This window comes from Crocuta crocuta, unplaced genomic scaffold (genome assembly GCF_008692635.1).
Source record: "Crocuta crocuta isolate KB4526 unplaced genomic scaffold, BGI_CrCroc_1.0 scaffold26, whole genome shotgun sequence".
Lineage (NCBI taxonomy): Eukaryota > Metazoa > Chordata > Mammalia > Carnivora > Hyaenidae > Crocuta > Crocuta crocuta.
In genome coordinates, this window is record NW_027532249.1 from 15516060 (window position 1) to 15536890 (window position 20831).

General features: G+C 43.7%; 1 long non-coding RNA gene across 1 annotated transcript in view; it reads left to right on the plus strand.

Annotated features, from left to right (window-relative positions):
• The first annotated feature begins 2680 nt into the window (after positions 1-2680).
• LOC144243156 (uncharacterized) overlaps positions 2681-20831 on the plus strand; it is a 46903-nt gene continuing 28752 nt past the window's right edge. The window contains exons 1-4 of the long non-coding RNA XR_013338551.1: positions 2681-2730; positions 6748-6831; positions 8192-8255; positions 17880-17997. This is a non-coding gene — a long non-coding RNA (uncharacterized LOC144243156). The remainder of the gene's footprint in view (positions 2731-6747; positions 6832-8191; positions 8256-17879; positions 17998-20831) is intronic.

Genomic DNA, 20831 nt, shown 5'->3' on the forward strand with positions numbered 1-20831 from the left:
TTTTATAGAACGAATGTCTGTGTTTTCCCCAAATTCCTACATTGAAGTCCTAGCCCCCGATGTAATGGCGTTAGGTGATGGAGCCTTCGGGAGGTGATCAGGTCCTGGTGGTGGAGCCTCATGACGAGATGAATGCCCTGAAGAGAGAGAGATGAGAGCTCGTTCCGTCCCTCTGCTCTCGGCCACATAAGGACCCAGCAAGAAGGCGGGCTTCTACACACCAGGAACGGGGCTCTTACCAAACACCTGTTCTGCTGGCACCTTGATCTTGGATTTCTCAACCTATAGAACTGTAAGAAATATAGGCTGTTGTTTAAGCCATCCAGTCCACGGTAATTTGTTAATGGCAGCTCTAGCTGACTAGGATGGTATGTGAGAGTAGAAACAAGTCAGGTTCCAAATTACAATATTCTATATAGTGTGATCTTTAAGTTGTGTGGCAAAGTAAATTTTTTTTTTTGTCTCTACAATCCATTTTATTTATTTATTTATTTATTTATTTATTTATTTATTTTCTTTCATAGTTTGTTGTCAAGTTGGTTTCCATATAACACCCAGTGCTCATCCCAACAAGTGCCCTCCTCCATGCTGGCAAAGTAAATTTACAAATGATACATCAGAAATACACGTTTTCTATGCCAACTACAACCCTAAAAATCAGTACATTTAAATTGGCCCAAATCCTCTCTTTTAGGTCTTTTTGTTGAGACACTGGGAGGTCACCTTGTTTTGAGGGTTGGCTTATTTGGGGACATAGAGGATAGGCCTGGCCTGTGGATGGATTACAGATGCCAAGTGCTGCCCTTTTAAACCTGCTGCACAGATTTTAGCAAGAAGCAGGTGCTCAGTGACTGTTTGTGGAATGCTGGCTGAAGCTTCTGTCCCAAAAACAAGCTCCTTAGGCTGACTTGCAGATGAAACCATCTGCTAGCACAACACCTATCCCAGTTTTTGAGCTGTCAAATTTAAAGCCTGAGGAGTAGCCAGAACATTCACTGCTCTGCATGAATGTGAATGAAGCAGAGGTGGACAATAGCATATAGAAAGCCTTTGCTCACCATGTGGTCCAGGCTGGGTAGATGGTGGATGACGTGAATGAAACTGGAGTCTTCATAGACTTTGCTTCCTGATGCTAGTCTGATAGAGGCAGGGCAAGGCCGCCAGACCTGAGGGGTGTCAGTTTGCCAAAGTGCTTACAATTTCCTCCAGCAGGCGTCATAGAGCCGATTTGGGGTCTAGTCTCCATTTCAGTTCCCCTGTATCTGAGCTCTTATTACAAGCTAGAGGTGGGGTGCCTGGGTGGCTCAATCGCTTCAGCATGGGACTCTTGGTTTTGGCTCAGGTCATGATCTCAAGGCTCGTGAGTCAGAGCCCCACACCAGAGGTGTGGAGCCTGCTTGGGATTCTCTCTCTCTCTCTCTCTCTCTCTCTCTCAAAATAAATAAATTCAGGTTAAAAAGGTCAGAGGTGATGATCAAAAGGAAGGGATCCTTGAACCCTGTAACACGTTGGTGTTGCTCATTTATCAGGTTAGCTGACCTAGGGAGGGACTACTGGAATCAGATGAACAGTGAGCTACATTTGAATGGACCTGAATGGAACCATAGTCTTCAGGGGTCTAGGAAATTGAGGGCAGGTAGAAGACTCTGGAACTTTGGAGAAAGCAGAAGCATGTATCTGAGAAGCAGAATTCTAAGATGCACTCCAACGGCCCACACATCGTTTCATCTCCTCCCCATTCAGCATCTGCAGAATCTGCAAATAAGATGAGATATTACTCCACTGATGATGTTACATTATATGATAAAAAGGGATTTTTGCAGATGTAATTAAGGTTCCCAATGAGTTGACCTTAAAAGGTAGTTCACCCAAGTGAGCCTAATCAAGGAACCCTCTCTATCTGGATCCAAAGGTCAAGAGATGGAAAAGTCAAGAGTGGCAGCACGAGAAGATTGGCCATGGGCAGGGAGGCAGCCTACAGGTGGGCATGGCTGTGTCCCACTGATAGCCTGCAAGAAAATGGGCACCTCAGTTCCTGCGACCATAAGAACTGAGTTCTGCCAACACCGAGAATGAGCTGAAAGTGCATTTTCGATGAGCACTCAGCCTGGCTAACACATTGACCACAGCCTTGGGAGACCCTGAACAGAGAACCCGGCCGCAGCATGCTGGGCTTTGGACCTACAGCACTGTGAGCTACTTAATGGGTGTTGTTTTAAGCCACTGCTTTCTTGGTCATTTGTTAAGCAGCAATGAAAAATGAATGTTTTGCTGTTGTCACAATTTTCCTGCGTATTCCCATTGCTGGTGTATTATTTTCCTCCTTTTCAGACAGGTCAGTGAGTGAGTAGCATTTAGATAAGGTCCCTGTATTCTGTGGCTGGGAAAACTGGGGGTTGTGGGGCAGTCCTTTCTTCCTGTCCTTTTCCTTCACGACAGCTAGATACAGGATATGCGATCACAGAATATGAGGAGGGCTTTCTTTTTCCCCATTTGGTTTTCTAGCCTCCTCATTACAACAAAAGCCAATTATAGCCACTAAATAGCATGTTTTGAATCTCCCTTATTGCCCTTTGCTCAATGTCCTCCTCTGTTTCCAAACAACACACTGCTCTTTATTCTATGTTCCCTGCTCTGGATTTAAAGCCAGCCATTTTCACCCCGAGCAAACACTTCACCCCGTAAGGACACCCCGCCGCTGTGTCGATGCAAGGTCTCTGCTCTGCACAGGTGTGTGTTCTGCTTTCTATCCCATTTACGGCCACTGAGAGTCCCAGTATTTTCCAGCCATTCTGTCCCCTGGGGCCTCACCACCAGCCTCCTGAACCCTCATGTTTTCTAGCAGCAATGATAGAGTGGTAGTATTTGATTTTCTTCTCAGTCACAAGTGAGTGGGGGACACCCATGGGCCTGGCAGCATGGTTATCGGATCAATGCATTTGCTTAGGTTGGAAACCCTAAGTCCTGAGGCCCAGGGGTTAAGCAAAGGCTCAGGGTCATCCCAGGGACTCAGCCCCTGAATTCTATAGCAAGCTCTGCATGGACATTCAATTCATGTTAGTGATGGTGACTGATCTGATGTTAAACTCCCCCAAACTGTGGATGCCAGGGTGAATGACTGCAAAATGCATGTATTAGGTTGACACCCAAGTTATCCAATCACCAGGGCCATTATGGTCACTGAAAAAAATGGAACTTTAGAAAATGGATGATTCAACAACTACTGTGGATCATGGCTCAGTCTTGGGCTCTCAGACTCACCCATTGCTCCCTTAGGGGATTGTAAGAATGGGCCAGATGAACTTTTTCATGGTAGTTAATCATCATTTCCCACAACCCATGAAGGTGGCTGTTTCCTTTCTCTGGCTCTTCTTCCACGCGATTGTCCTTCACTTGATGGCTTCTTCATCTTATTCATAAAAAGATCTATTTATAGCTATTTATATTGTTATACAATAATAAATGTATATTTGGTCTTGCCCTTGGTTCCTGGTACAGAAGTACTAAAACTCACAGTTTCGTAAGTAGTAAGGATGCTAGGAGCCTCTTCTGTTAGGCATAATAAGCCCCTTTTAGCTGCATGTGGGTTTATGCTAATCGGTGACTCTTGCTGTTTCCCTAGACAGCTTCAGCATGGGGGCTGGTTACCAGAAGAACCAAACATGTGATTAGAGGGCTGAACCATTCAGCCCCACCCCTTGACCTCGAAGAAGGGTGGCTAGAGTTCATTGCCAATAAGTAATGATGTAATCAACCGTTCTTAAGTGATGGGTTCTCTTTGAATGTAAATGATGGGATTCAGAGTGTTTTCAGGTTGATGTTTTCAGCATCCATGTGCTGGGAGGGTTGGGCACTCCAAACTCCAATGGATAGAAGTTTCTGTACTTGGAATGTTTCTGGACCTTGTCCTGTGGACCTACCTCTTCCTCAGGCTGTTCATTTGTATCCTTTATAATATCCTTTTATAATAAACCAGCAACAAGTAAAGTGTTTTTCTGAGTTCTGTGAGCTGTCATAGCGCACTATTGAACCTGAGAAGTGGGTTGTGGAAACCTTGATTGGTAGCCATGTTGGACAGAAGTGGGGGTACCTGGGGAGCCACCACTCAAGATTGGCATCTGAAATGGAGGGGGGCAGCGTTGAGGGACTGGGGTCCACTTAACATGTGGAGTCTATGCGAACTGTGAATACTTCATGTCAGAATTAAACTACATTGTAAGACACCCAGTTGGCATCTGCAGAGAATCAGAGAATTGCTTGGTATGGAAACCTGACACATTGGTGTCAGAAGTGTTGTGAGTAGAGGGGCGCCTGGGTGGCTTAGTCGGTTAAGTGTCAGACTTTCGCTTAGGTCATGATCNTCTCTCTCTCCTAAAAATAAATAAAAACATTTAAAAAAAAAACTTAAAAAAAAAAAGAAGTGTCGTGAGTAGAAACAGATCATATTGCGCGCGCGCGCGCACACACACACACACACTGCATATCAGGAGTAGTGACAGCCACGTACTCTCTATCATGTAGTTAAATCTACATCATATGGTACAGGTACTAACTAGAAGAATGTGATACTTGCTCAAGCGGGGAGGATTCATAACGTTTTGCTCAGTATCTGCCTGTCTGTTGATCGGGGCTCTGCTCTGTCAGGTGGCTCCACCTCAAGTTACAGTCCAGCTGGGTCTGGCTCTTGGCTGCCAGTTGGGCTCAGGTTTGCTTCCTGAGGATTCATTCCAGGCCCAGACAGACAGGCAACAGCCATCTGATGGGATGCTCTTCTTAAGGCCATGAAGGAAGAACGAGAGACTCGGTGGGACAGCTGTTGTCCAAAGGCACCCTGTGTGTCTGCCCACATTTCGTTGGCTAAAGCAAGTCACGTGACTGAACTCCGAATTGGAGGGTGGAGAAGTATCCTCCTGCCTTGGAAGAGGAAGGCAGGGAGTGAATAGTTTTGAACAGCAGTCTGATCTACCCCAGGAGGCACTGAATAGTGTGTGGTGGCATATATCCTGTTTCTTTCAGCACGTAAGCTCCCATGCGGTCAGTGATATCTCTGAGGTGTTGAGAGGCTCTAATGTTTGGACATTTAACATGGATGGACAAGCAAACAGAATCTGGAATACTGTTCAACTGTCTTAGCACTAGACCTTGCCTGGTATTAATGTCTTCTGCTCTTTATGCTGGCCTCTCCGCATTAATTCAGGTCACTTGCTGTCAAAAAGCGAGACAAGAGAGTGTTTCAGAGAAAAATGTTCTCTATGAAATATTTAAATGTGGTTAAAACTACTAGCAAGATGGAGTTGAATGTTTTATGTGCTAACTGGCACTCAAGTCCTGGTTCCCTCCAGGTAGAAAGGAGAGAACAGAAGCCGTGAGCCTGTGCCTTCTTTTTACTAGTCAGTCACCCAGAGGAATTTGCAGGTGGATTCTGTCACAAGGAGGAAAGTGAAATATTCCTGCTGAGATGTTGGATTCTCTTAGTTTTTCAATGAGAGGAATGGAAATCAGAGTTTCTAGTACCTGTAACTCTCTGAAAAGAATTAAGGGAAGGGGAGCATGGAGGGTGGGTGGGTGTATTAATGATACCTGAGAATTTACCATGGGCTAGAGACTGTAGGTCAGAGAGGTAAAGAAATTTATTTAAGGTCTCATGGTTACAAAGAGGTGAGTGAGAATTCAAATTTGAATAGCCTCTCCTCTTAGGAATGACACCGTGCTTGTGTGTAATGGTGTTATTTTCCACACTTCAGTGACTGGAAACTTGTAGACAGTTAAAGTTTGTAGCAATAACCTTGTATTGACCTTTGGGCTCTTTCTAACTTCCACCAGTACTAATTAGCAACCTCTCATCTGACAGTTCTTTAAATTTCTTACTTACTCTTCTGCAGGCTAGTTCCTTCAACTTCTTTCCAGACGACACAGTATTCACTTTTAATCATCCTGGTTATCTTTTTCTTTCTTTCTTTTTTTTTTTCCAGATGAACCCTAGCTTTTCTTAGGCAGCAAGGGACTAAAAGTCAGAAGAACCCTTGAGAGGGAGACAAGCCTAAGTATCTTGATACTACCAAGATAAAGACAGGTGACTTTCTGGTTTGGATGCTGACCTGGAAGTGTAGACAGCCCCTTGTCCATTATGCAGCAAGGAAGTCCCCCAAGGGGCAGGATCTGCTTTGTGTCCATGAAACTCTAGCCCTGGTTTAGATGCTCAATACAGTTGAAGGCATAGAGTCTGATATCACTTGTTTCTCTATGGTTATTATTAGCTGGACATTTATTACACCACTTAAAGAAGAGACACAGAAGGGGTGCCTGTGTGGCTCAGTTGCTTGAGGATGTGACTCTTGATTTCTGATCAAGTCATGATCTCGTGTTTTGTGAGTGTGAGCCCCACATTGGGGTCAACATTGACAGGGCGGAGCCTGCTTGGGATTCTCTCTCTCTTTCTCTCTGCCCCTCCCCTGCTTGTGTACTCTTTCTCTCAAAATAAATAAATAAACTTTTTTAAAAAGTTTAAAAAAGAAGAGAGAGGGGCACCTGGGTGGCTCAGTCCGTTAAGCGTCCGACTTTGGCTCAGGTCATGATCTCAAGGTTTGTGAGTTTGAGCCCCACGTTGGGCTCTGTGCTGACAGCTTGGAGCCTGGAGCCTGCTTCGGATTCTGTGTCTCCTTCTCTCTCTGACCCTCCCCCACTCATACTCTCTCTCTCTCTCTCTCACTTTCTCAAAAATAAATAAACATTAAATATAAAAAAAAGAAAAAAGAAGAGAGAAAAGAGAGGCCAAGCTGAAGAAGGACCAGAAGAGATGGAATTCCTCATACTTTATTCCGCTGCTCCCTGGTGAGTATGTGATAAGAGATCATAACCAGTTAGTCCCTGGATGTCTCAAGAATACAGAGTATGCTCTTTGCACTGCTAAACAGTCATGGTGTGACTAGGTGTGGATTTATGAGTCAATATGGAATATATAGAATACAAAGATCGTTGAAAAGAAGAAAAATAGTATGCTTAAGGACATGCAATAAGGAAATGGACTTCCTCCCTCACACACGCAAAATTATCTTTGTGGCTTGATATGTACCAGAAAATAATATTTTATCTTGTTTTGGGAAGGGCTTTTCCCATTTTCCTTGGAGTTTCAAACAAATCCATGTGTTTCCTTGGTGCTCTGTAAAGCACATCCACTTGAACATGTGACTGCTTTGGGCCTACACCTTTCTGTATTTACGATAGCATCCAGCCTTGAAGAAGTGATTTTGGCCCCACACACACCTGTCAATCCCTTGGAAAAAGGGATTTTGACAAAGCCCTATGTTATATGTTGAATTGTTTGCCCACCCCAAATTCATACATTGAAGTCCTAACCCCCAATACATCGGAAAGTGACCTTATTTGGAGACAGGGTCTTTAAAGGGATGAAGTTAAGGGGCACCTGGGTGGCTCAGTCCATTAAGCATCTGACTCTTGATTTTGGCTCAGGTCATGATCTTAGTCTTCGTGAAATCGGACCCCGCATTGGGCTGTGCACTCCCAGTGCATTTCCTGCTTGGGATTCTCTCTCTCCCTCTCTCTGCCTCTCCCCAACCAGTACCTCTCTCTCTCAAAAATAAATTAACATTAAAAAAATAGAGATGAAGTTAAAATGAGTTCATTAGATTGGGCCTTAATTTGATATGACTGGTGTCCTTATCAGAAGAAGAGACTAGGGCACAGACACACAAAGGGAAGAGAATGTAAACAAACATGGGGAGAGATGGCCATCCACAAACCAAGGAGAGGGGCCTGGAGCAGAGCCTTCCTTTATCCCTCGGGAAGATCCAGCCCTGCTGACATCTATTCAGACTTCCAGCTTTCAGAACTGTGACACAGTAATTTTCTGTTTCTTAAGCTGCCCATTTTATGGTATTTTGTTATAGTAACCCTAGCAAATAAATACACCCCACTCAGAAATACAGGTAAAGGGGGGCAAAGGAAGCATAGGAGAAAGAGATTAGCCGGGGAGAGTTTTATTGTCCCGCAGGTTGTGTGGATGCAATAGCGGCTCAGCTTGGGAGGGGAGCAGGGATAACTGATGATGTGTCCTCGGTGAGTCACTGCACTGAGTGTTCAGTTTCTTTCAAAGACATAAAAATATCGATGATCAAATCAGACTTAAAGCAATTAACGTGAGTAATTTTCATTTCCTAATTTGCTTTCTCAGTTGGAATACTGCAATTCCACAAAAGCAGACGTAGAGATGCCAATGGAGAAGCTGTTCCTTCTTGGTAAGAATTTGCGTGTTTTGGGCTCTCCCCCTGCCCCAGGGGGTGTGCTACCCTCAAATCCTTCTGTCATGGGGCCGTCTGGCTGAAGGGAGCCCGAGGCCCTCTGAAAGCAGCCACTGTGAATTGCTTTGGGTGGGGATTTGCTCAGGCTGTTTTCCTTCTGCTTTCTATTAAGATGAACTGCCAGTATGTGTTATGTCCAGACAACCACCTTGTGGAAGCCTAGAAAAGCTGCAAAATAGAAACGAGGTAATCTCCTTGAAGTGGCTTGTCGGGGCCTCTAAGGTCAGCGGGGAGGAGCTGAACTCCACGGTGCCCTCGAGATCTGAGTGGGGTTTCAGGAGTGCCAGGGCGCCTGCCCTTGCCTGCCTCCTTGCACACTTGGAAATCACAAAAAGCCTTTCTGTCCACCGCGGCTTGTGAATTGGCTTTCATCATTGGCACCAAAGACGCGCCACTCTTAGGTAATAAAGGACACGAAGATCAATCCTGAGGGAGAAGACTCCAGTTCCAGAATGTCCCTTTGTCCGGAAACAGCTGTGTGGAATTCAAGACTATCCAAGGATGTAAAGATCACAGGATCTCTTTCTTTCATTGTCTACTTGTTCGTCTGGGCACCACACTGTTTCTGCCGTCAACCGCACTGCCCACCACAGTGAAGGCGTGAGGGCTTAGGTTAAAGATTTATTCTTTTCTGCTGAGGCTCGAGCCAGTTGTTAACCCTCTCCTTGCCTTTCTTTCATTAAAAAACTTATATTAATATTTTTTGGGAATATATATACCAAAGAGCCTGGAGATCCTATGTGGACAATTCGAAAAAGCAATGAAGCAACCAACACCCATGCATCCAGCTCTAAGTTCCAGAATAAATGCTCTTTTCTTCCAGGAGTTCTGTAGTCACATTAGTGGAATCTTATTTCTCTTTTGAATGCTCTCTTTTGACAGGGCTGTCTTATCCAGTCAGGCTCTGAGGCTCGGAGGATATTAGGGCATGAGAATAATTAACTTGGATTGTTGGGATATGTTCTCCCCCTGCCGCACCAAACGCTAGTGAACAGAGCCATAGCACTGTGACAAATTGTCATTAGCAGCATGATGCGTGTAGCCCAATTAAAAAAAAATCTCTGTTTCAAAGTCAGTAGGACCGTAACTATGTGGATTAAGATTCATCCATCCATCTATCCATTCATCCATCCATCCATCCATCCACCCAATATTTAATTTATTTGAAATTCTACCATCAAATTTTATTGTGTGCTTACTATGTACGAGGCACTCATAAGCAGTCCCAACAGGATTGGGATGAGGGTGGGACATAAGGGTAGGAGCAGAGAGCTATCGCACAGCCTGTTTTCCTTCTCCCAAGTCAAGGATACTTGAACTTTTTCTCATAAGCATCTCATAAGCATGAGAAAGTATGACCTTGTTCTGGTGAGCAGATTCTAAGGGTCATATTACAAGTTCAGCTCTATCACTTCTTGGCTCGAACTAATGAGGGAAGGTTTGACTTCTTAGATCCTCAACTCTTCAACCTTCCCTCATTACTATATTCCTCAGTGTAGTATAACCTCGCAAAGGATCCTGTGCCCAGAAGTACCCTGGTGCCTTCTCTGAGGGGGGTACACATGCCATAATCCAGGAGGAGCTCTGTTTTCCCTGGGCCTGCTCAGGGAATTGTAGGGATGCATGTTGCTCTGCGAAGTGGCAATTTGAGTGAATGAGACGACCAGCTGCAGATCTGCTGCCCCTTGGAGGCTGACGGTGGGATTGGGTGTAGCTTATGGGACAAGAAGAGTGCAGGTTGGTTGGATATAATGAACTCAGTTTTTCCTAGTGTGCTGGTTTTTTCTCTCAGGGTAAAAAGGACAGGGTCACATGTAATGATATATGTGTTGTGTGTTAGGCACAGGGTTAGGGTTGATATTTTCATCTTCAGAAACCCCCCTGGGGTAGCTATTCTTCCCATTTTACAGAAGAAGAAACTGAGGCTCTGAGAAGTTGAGTGTCATGTTCAAGAAGTGATGAAGCTAATATTTGAACACACTCTTCTTCCACGATACTATTCAGCCTCGTATTTAGGGTTTGACAATCCTTGACAGCACAGTTCTAGAATGTGCTATGACAAGTCATCCCATTCAACACAATGTGTGGCAGCCTCAGAGGTGCCTGCTGCCCCCTGGTGTACCCACAGTTCTCCACTGCTCAGGTCCGAAGCTGGGACAGATGACAGTCAAGTTTTTCATTTTCCTACCTCCCCTTTCACTCTCCTTTTCCTTATTAATGTTTCCTTTTTGTTGAAGTGTCCAGTGCCTCTGGCATCATGGGGAGTCTGTAAACTTGAGATAGAATCCCAGTTCTGCAACCAACTGTGAGATTTCAGGCAAGCCTCAGTTTCCTCATCTGTAAAATGTGTGCTGTGCATGTCAAGAGGCTGGCTATGGAGCCCGGTGTACATAGAAACTCATCACATGGGACTGACTCTTTCTTGCATTGCGTCATGATTTTCCCCCTCCCTTCCCATATGAGCACTTCCACCCAAGCCTTCATCCTCTGGACTGTCTCCTGATCTGGCTCATTCTTCCTAAGGCATTTGTGACATTTGTGACTGTGCCACAAAAGTGGAATGGGTAGCAGCTCCCTGTAGGAACCTCGTTGCATTTTAGCAGGAATTTTCTAGAAATAATAACAGCCCAAAGAATGAACTTCTAATGATGTCATTTAAGGCAAAACGATGGTCCAGTGAAGAAGACATTTTTTGGGCAGGTGGGCCTTTCTGATTCCTGAAATCTTGATGATGAGCCCTTTGATGCTGATCCAACGTGGGCTCTGTCCTGTCTGCAGCATTTGGCTCCACATGTGAGTATGTTGATGAAAACTGGGGAAGCATATTACCAAGGCGCCCATTTAATCTGCTTTTATCCTCTCTCTGTTATTGTATCTATTGCATAGTGTGTCTGTATTGCATTGTATATGGCAGTCACTGTATTACCAGAGGACTGCAAACGTTAATACAGTTCTCAGACCATCCAGCTGGGGGCTGCCAGATTGGGAGTTCCTTCTTTGGTAAAATGCCACATACTTTACAGGTGTTGATATCTTGGAGCTAACTGTTCCCTTTAATCCCATCGAATGGTTATTAGGGTCAAATTACAGTGCCTGATCTTTTAGCAATTCCTGGGTTTGGGCCCATAATGACAACTCTCCAGAAGTACGCATATTAGTGTAAGACCAATCAATCTTTAGACTCATAGACTTAAGATAAATTTCTTTTAAATAGTGAGCAAACAGTGGTGTGTGTGTGTGTGCGTGCATGTGTGTCTGATAATCCTTGAAAGAAGAATTGCTTTGGGAAATGAAACACACACACACACACACACACACACACACACACACACAGGCATGCATACTTAAACACATGAAGCTCCTGAAAAGTTACAATCTGTGATTTTTCATGATAGAGAGTCTTAAAATTGACATGACTATAGTGATATCTAATATAAATTCTTCACTTTATAGTGCAGAAACTGAGGTTCAAAGAGGAGAAGTTATGAAAGGTCAGAGTAAGAACCCAGGTCTCAAGCCCTGTCCAGTGATGCATGAGCTCTTCCTTCCTCCCTTCACCCCTGCCTCATTATTTCCCTCCTAAGCTCAAGTTCAATTCCCTAGAACTGTTCTCCTCCTAACCACACAAGTGGTTCCCTCACTGTCTTCAGGCCTCTGCTCAGCTGTTATCTTAATAGCCAAGCCTTCCCTGATTCCCCAGCACAAAGAACCACTCCCCCATGGACAGTGCTCTCTCCCACGACGGCATTTTCTCCCATCTTATCTGGGTATTGCCTGAGTGCTCCAACCGGACTGAAAGCCTCATGAGAGGAAGAACTGTGTGTTCACTGCAAAACCTGTAGCACCTGCAACAGTGGCTGCCAGACAGTAAGTGCTCAATAAATACCTGAGAAGGTCTGGCTGAGCATCCGCCAGTGGGGGGCAGAGGGTGAACCAACAATAATGAGCAGAAAACGCCTGCCCCTGTCCTCATGGAACATTCAGCTGAGTGAAGGAGGGACTTGACATTAGTAATCATGCATTTGCGGTGAATTCCTCAAAACTATTCATTACGGAGGCCACAAGAGTGCCGCTCGAAGGGTCTCAGCTTGGTCTGGGGGGCTTATCAGAGTAGTGCAAAGAGACCACCCACACTCTCTGTGCCATTGATTCTGAAACTGGCTGAGAGAATGGGTCCATCCCAGTAATGTTCAAAAGATGTTTTGTCAGACAAACTCGACTGATTGCTGTGTGACTAGTTTAAGTCTCTGGATAGGCTGCCTGGTTAAGAGTTTAGCGACAGGATGTTTCAAAGAAACATATCATTGTGTAGAGAGACATATCATTGTGACTTTCCTAAGCATGGGAATCCACACTCCATTCACTGAATGTTTTTTGAATGAATTTACTCTGAAGGGAAGGTCACACGCATATTGATGTTTCCCTGGGGAAATTCAGGGTTGGGAGAGAAGACTAGTTAGCTACCAGAGTGGCCACATGATGTCGCTATTGCTTAAACATTTAGATGAATGAAAGCCCATCTTTTGTGAGAACCAGTTTGTGAAGTTTCAGGAACATGGAAAACGGCTCCAGTAAAAGACACACTTTTATACATTTAAAAGACATTTCTTTTCTTTTTTATTTTATTTTATTTTATTTTATTTTATTTTTTAATGTTTTATTTATTTCTAGGAGAGAGAGACAGCATGAGCAGGGGAGGGTCAGAGAGAGAGAGAGTCACAGACTGAAACAGGCTCCAGGCTCTGAGCTGGTAGTCAGCACAGAGCCCGACGCGGGGCTCGAACCCACGAACCGCGAGATCATGACCGAAGCGAAAGTCGGACGCTTAACCGACTAAGCCACCCAGGTGCCCCATTTCTTTTCTTTTTTAAATGTTTATTCATTTTTGAGAGACAGAGAGAGACAGAGTGCAAGTGGGGAAGGGGAAGAGAGGGAGGGAAACATAGAATCTGAAGCAGGCTCCAGGCTCTGAGCTATCAGCACAGAGCCTGATGTGGGAATTGAACTCACAAACTGTGAGATCGTGACCTGAGCCAAAGTCAGATGCCCAACTGACTGAGCCATCCAGACACCCCTCAAAGACATTTCTAAGCATGACAATGCCTCACCTACCCCCCAAGACCCCTGTTTTACTTTTCTTTGTTGGTGTTATTTTTGCTTTACTCAGCAATACCCAATCTATCTTGGTCACTCACACCTAGTGATTTGCTGAGAAGAATTCAGAGCACCCTTATGTCTAATACCTTATATGTCCTCAAAGAGTTTTAAAGTACAAATGTTTCAATGAAACATTATAAAAACCAGAGGAAAATGCTAGAAATGAAGGAGTATGATTACCTCTCCTTTCTGTACCTAAAGTCATTTCTAATAATGGCCACTTATAAACATAGATGACACGTATCTACATTTCCCAAATCAACATGGTTTATTTCACATTTCCATTGCCTTGATATTTTTAAACTTTGTCTCTCATTTTTTTTCCATTTTGCTTTAGAGAATTTTTATCACTATTCCAGTTACTGCAGAAGATAGAAAATCGATGAGTAGATCACCTTGGTATGTGAGGCTCTTACAATCTTGTTATAGGGCCAACTCACAAAAATTGTAAACTGAAGTTTCATGCATGTCTTACATCAGACCCTGGGCCACGCTCCTTACCTGTATCTCATTTCAAATCTCATGAGACTCCCTGTTAGCCCCATTTGAAGGTGGGGAAGGTTTAGAGAAGTTCAATAGTTTGCCTAAGGCTAACCTGCTATGTATGCTGGTGCTGAGATTTGAATCCTGGTACATTTGACCACAGAGCCCGAGCTATGCTTTACAGACTTTCAGTAGTATTAGGCAAAATTAGTTAGTATTTAAAAAATAGAGAATTGGGAATTCCCGTCTGGAAAAGTCCAATGGAAGATGCGGCATTTGAGATTGCCTTTGAAGGATAAATAAAATTTCCTCTGGCAGAGATGAAAAGAGACGGTCAACCAATCCAGGTTTCGTTCTTGCTCACGGTATATTTACAAGGTAACCTGGTGAGGGATCATGGTTCCACACACTGACACACGGACCCAGGCCGAAGGACCACTATCTATACATAGGTGTGCACTTAGGAACATGAGCAGGAGAAAAGAGAATGTTTCATGAGGGTTTGATTACATTTGTCTGCATGTGACCCACATCACTTTGCTCGTATTTGATTGGCCAGAACTAGTCACATGGCCCTGGTTAACTGGAAGAGGGCTGGGAAATGTAGGGCACAGTTGGAATATTGCTGAATATTCTGTTTCTTCTGTTGTGCTGCCTCCCCGGAAGTAGGGCAGACATGCATTTTTATACAAATTTTATCAGTGGATAGACTTGGGCACAGAGGACTCACTCAGGTTTACGTGGTTACTTTGGCCATAGCTGCCCAGAGAGGGTGGAATAGGCTGTTATTGACATGATACATTGTTTTATTGACACGATACATTGTTTTATGAGCCTCCTACCCTTACCTCCCCCATGCCTTTCTTTCTTGCTGTGATAGGGTGGAAAGAGCTGGAAATTCTACCATTTCAAATGGTTTTCTTTGGCTTGGATTTTTTGAAAATTAAAGTAGTCTTTAGAGAAATACACGATTAGTCCTGCATCACAAGGGTTCATGTCTCTTTATCGAATGATGGGATGGGGTGGAGTTTTCTAGGACAAATCATTAAACAAATAAGCAAATAAGATTTAAAAATGACACTCCTCATCTCAAGCCTGGTGTTTTCCAGCCTCTTCTGGTAGAAGATCAATGTATCGGAGGGCATATATCCCTCCTCTGCCAGGTGTGCCTCTGTACCAGCCTGTTGGCAATGCCGTGGAAAGCAATCTAAAGACTGACCCATTGTTGTCTGCGGTGAATGGAGCATTTGCTTGTTTCAAGTGACATAGGTAACTCACTTCCAAACAGCAAGGCGCTTACCCATGTGAAAAAAAAAAATGAAAGGAACAGCCAGATTTGGTTACTGTCGGAGCCACATGATTCACAGATATCCTTGATAATGACAGTTGCACAGCTGGATAATTAATCAAAGTATGAAGAGAATATAGAGCACTCCCATGCACACAGCCCCATCCAGTCTCTACGGGATCCGGCCATCATCTGTTTATTCTCCTTTGGAATGGCTTGAGATTATTCAATTATTCAATAGCTTCCCTTCTTGCTGTGATGGGATGTATGGGTTTTAATTGGCACCAGGGTCTTTCGGTTCCTATGAACTTTGCTAGTGACTCTTGTGATTTCAGTCCCCAGAAGCCTGAATGTTTATCTTTGTCTAGAGTTGGGCCCAAACACTGCACCTTGAAGTACCAATCAGCTTTTTAAAAAAGCAGTTCTGCCAACCAATTGGTAGCAAAATCATGACAACGATCTGATTTCAGTCTTGCGGTTTTTTTTTCCTACCTACCTTTTCTGTTCTTGACACAATATAGGATTAAAAAATATCTATATTGACATGAATTTCCTCTGCCTGTATGGTTAATTTTGTAAATGTTTTCCTTTCCTTAGGAGAGATTTTTAAGGTTTTAAGCTAACTGGTGTGTAAGTATTTGCCCATGATGGTGTTTCTTGGATGTGCTTTCTGGAAAAGCAATTCAATTATTTCTAATACGTAAATGCATTTTTCCCCCCAAACTTCGGAGACAGATTATTATAATTGTTTGTTCTGAGACATTTATTAAAAATAGATTACAACCTGTTTTAGGGCCTTTGAACATTAGAGTTGCAATGACATCTCATTAAGTGGGCTGCTTTTACTGTTCTTAGCACTCTAAATTTTTGCCCTCTTTAGTGGAATTTTTCTCCTTGAGATGCAAATTCGTCCAATCTTCTGTATTAATTAACTCGAATTGTTCTTTCCCAGCTTGGTCCCTGCATAGTTCTGTCAGACAACATTTGTAACATTTTCCTGCAAATACTTAGCGTTCTTTCTTCCTCCTCCGCCTGATCATTTCGAGAGTAATAACTTATCACAAGTCCGACGACTGGCTCTACTTTTCAAGGCCCTATTTCACCTGACCTCAGCAGATGACCCTGCCTTTATTCTCGCTAGCTTCTCGACAAACACCTTTCCAGTTTATCTTTTTTTATCATCTTCTAAGTGCCTCGTCATCAAAGTGAGGTTCCCAGAACAGCAGCAGGCAGCGGGCGCCACCTGGGAGCTCATTAACATACAGACTCTCAGGAGAATCTGCATGTTAACGAGTTCCCAGGTGATTCCTGAGCACATTCATTTGAGAAGCCAATTCCAGTACCTTCTGGCCCCATTCCTGCCTCCATGCCCTTGCTTTTACTGTTCTCCCCTGCCTGAGATGCTATCCCTTCTTCCTTCCACTCAGGCAAATTTTATTCACCTTTTTGGTGCTGGTCAGTTGAACTTTCTTCTTTAAACCTTGTCATGTTACATTTGAAAATTGAGTCTTAGTTTGGAATTTGTTTCTGAGGACCGATCATGAGGGAAAATCCTTGAGAGTAAAAAGTATCCTTGAAAACATTTTGAGGTGCCCGTCACATTTCGTATAGATGCCTTTGTGCATCTTCTGCCATCAACAAATCTAGCTATGGTCAAAGTTTTCCTCCCTAGTCAGAACATTGTGCATTTTCTCTGGTTGAATGCCAGGTGGACTGGATCATTGTAGGGAGTATGTCCCCCCCCACTCCCCCCCCTTCAAGTGCATATGGTTGAATTTGCATAAGTTAAATACACTTAAGAAGTAACTCCCCTGAAGTGAGGTCTGGCATGTCTGCCCACTTGTGCTTTTTTGTTGTTGTTGTTAATGTTTTTATTTATTTGTGTGAGAGGGAGACAGTGTAAGCAGGGGAGGGTCAGAGAGAGAGGGAGATACAGACTCTGAAACAGGCTCCAGGCTCTGAGCTGGCTGTCAGCACAGAGCCTGACACAGGGCTCGAACCCATGAACTATGAGATCTTGACCTGAGCCGAAGTTGGACGCCTAACCGACTGAGCCACCCAGCCGTCCCTGTCCACTTGTGCTTTTATTGCCTTGTTGAGTTGACTCTGGTCAGAGCAAGCAGAAATCCTTGAGGCTATTTAGAAAAATATATTTTGGGTCCTTTTGCGATAATTGTGAATAGTTTCATTTGTGTTAAAGTAAGGATCCCGAATATTCAATGCATGAAAAAAATAACAGGAGAAAAACATTTTCTAATTTACCATGGGGCTTATTTGGAACGGGGAACGATCTGTATTTAATAGGAAAACCAAACAAGGAGAAAGAGGAGGAGGAGGAAACGTGGGAGGAGCAGGGAAAGAAAAAGCCTTTCACGTAAAGTTGAAACAGCAGGAAAAGACATTTTAGGCTGGTTAATATTGTCTGTTATGACTGAATTGTGTCCTCTCAAAAGTCATATGTTGAAGCCTTAACTTCCAATGTGACTGTATTGGACTGTATGAGACAGAGCCTTTAAGGATGTCATTTAGGTTAAATGAGGTGATAAGAACAGGGCCCTAATTTGTTAGACACTGAAGATTGATCCTTTCCTCTCCCTCTCTCCCTCTCCCTCTCTCCCTCTGCTTGTGCACAGAGAAAAGGCCATCCAAGGATTCAGTGAGATGTCAACAGCCGGCTGCAAGCCAGGAAGAGAGATCTCATCATGAACCAACTCTTCTGGCACCTTGACCTGGACTTCAGCCTCCAAAACTGTGAGAAAATACATTTGTGTTGTTGAAGCCACCTATTCTGTAGTAATTTGTTATGGCAGCCTGAGCTGTCGAAGACATTGCCAAGTTCACAGTCCTGAAGACAGAATGGATTGCTGTTTCAACCCGAGGTCTCGTAGTTTGGCTGTTATAAAGGAAAAACGGCAGTATTAGAATTCATTGTTCAGGTATCGAACTGTCCATCTCAGCAATTGCGTCCTGCTTGATAACATTCAAGAGTGCAATTGCTTGTTAATTCTTGTATCTGTTTAGATTCAAACTCACTGCACTCTCCAAATGTTTCCCAACACATTTAGTGTTTTCTTTTGTTTCTTTTTTTAAGTTTATTCATTTATTGAGAGACAGAGACAGCATGAGTGGGGGAGGGGCAGAGAGAGAGGAAGAAAGAGAATCTCAAGCAGGCTCTGTGCTGCCAGTGCACAGCCTGATGTGGGGCTTGAACTCACAAAACTGTCAGATCATGACCTGAGCTGAAACCAAGAGTTTGATGCTCAACCAACTGAGCCAGCCAGGTGCCCTACATTCAGTGTTTTTAAATAGATTCATCTACCTAAGTCCTGGAAGATGATACTGGACCGAAATCTGTAGTTTGCTATGGTAACGACGTTATTGTAGTGGAAGTATGGTGGGAATCTTCCAGAGTTGTAGTTTTACTTCGTTTTGCTAATAAAACATTCTTCCAGTCAATTACAGCAGAGAGAGTGGGAAGTCTCCTCCTATCAGGGAGGTTTCTCAATGAGGTGTTAAGTTCAAAGCTTCCAAGACAGTAGGAGGTACAATTCAAAGCACTAAAACTGAAATAGAAGAGAAGTGGAAACATGAACACTAATGTGCTCCTCCTTCTATAAGGAATCATGTCACACGTTCAGAATTACTGATAAGTGGATGTCCGAGGAACTTGTCATGGGCTTACATTTGGTGCACGTACCTCTCACTGGTATTTCACAATATTCTGCATCTAATATCTACAGCTCTCAAAGGGCTGCAAAAATATTTTATTAATGTTATTTTATGGTGGGGTTGGGATGCTGTGGGGGATTTATAGAGCTGGGGGTCTTGGATTCATTCTGTCTGAATTATGTTTTGTTTCTTTCTTGGTTTGAAATGTGTCCAAGTAGCCATATTGAGAGGGAAAATCACTTAAAGCATATAATGAATACATTTGTTAAGCATAACATTTCGCTACACCTAGATTCTTGCACTGAAAACTTTAAGACTCCAGAATTTAGTTTTTTCAAAAGTATAAGTCTTATTGAGGCCACATGATGGAGTGAGTGGGCTTTGTGAAAATCAGGAGGTTTGGGTTTTACTTCCATTTCTACTTCTAATTATCTATGTGTAATGATTGATTTTATGTATCTGCTTGGATGGGCTATGGCACCCAGATAAGTGGTCAAAGATTGTTCTGAATGCTTCAGTAAGGTTGTTCTTGGCCAAGATTAACATTTAAATCAGTGGATTTTGAGTAAGACTGCCCACCATAATGCAGGTGGGCCTTGTCCAATCAGTTGAAGGCCTAAAGAACACAAAAGACTAACCTCCCCAAAGCAAGAGAGAAATCTGCCAGCAGATGGCCTTTGGGCCTGAACTACAGTGTCAGCTCTCTTCTGGGGCTCCAGTCGCCAGTTACCCTGCAGACATTGAACTTGCCAGCCTCCATAGTCACGTGAGCCAGTGCCTTAAAAGCCATCTCTTTCTCTATACACATCCTGTTGGCTCCTGACTAAAACACTACATAATCCTGGTTTCATCCTCTCTTCTCTGAGGCTCAAGTGTACAATCTGTAATGAGAGGAAGTAGCACTGCTTAACCTCTAAGGTCTTCTAAGGAGAAAAATGGCATGATTAAAAAACCTGCTAATTTTGAAATGCAAAATTTTTATAAAGAGTAATGGAAGCACATTCCAGAGAGACATTAGGTGAAGATATGAAAACACCTCTGTGTTTCTTGGCATTTTGCTTGAGATTTAGAGGTAGCGTGGTGAGTCTCTGTGGTGATGAAGGGCACAGACCTCAGCACGGCTCCCCAACACAAGATATCCTGCCTGGGGTCTGCTGCGNCCTGGAGCACCGGCACCTTCTGGTGTAGGCTCAGACCTCCCAATTCCTGAGCCAGGCACAGCCCAGGCAGGTAGAACATCAGTTGACTCAGGCCCCAGCTGGTGTCCAGGGATGAGAAGCTGGGCATGGCCAGCCATTCCATCACCGCTGTTTGTCTGTTGTGTGATTGTTTCTTTGATTCTTAATCCTTTTTCCTCATAGCAGATCCATTGCACAATATAGCACCAAACAGAAAATAAGAGTCACCCTTTGTAGTACCTAGAGATAATCACTATTCACATTTTGATAAATTTTATTCCTTCTCTCATCCAGGTAATGATAGAATTTAACCTTCCTTGTCTTCCCTCTTGAGGATCATATTGTTCCCATGTATTTAGAGGAGAAGGAAGATTCCTTCATTTCCAGCCCTAGATCAGTTACGGTTGCCACGTATGGGTGTCTGGGTTGTGCACTGCAGAATCTGTGAAACAACTCATCTCTTTACTGGCAGTCCTTTAAGTCTCCAGCGGCCCTGCCACAGGCTTTTGTGTTTAATGGATTTTCCTGGCTTGCAATTAATGGAGGGGAGTTAGATTATATCCCTGCCTAGAACAGAGAATAAGTTACAACCGAAGATTAGACACCACTGTGTTTAAACTTCCCTCAGGCGTCTTGAACAAGGGACTATTTCTCACAGGCGACTTCTTCTTAGTCCTCCACTTCTTATCATTTTCCTGGGACTTTCTTCCTGGCTACAGTCCACTTCTCAGCCAGGAC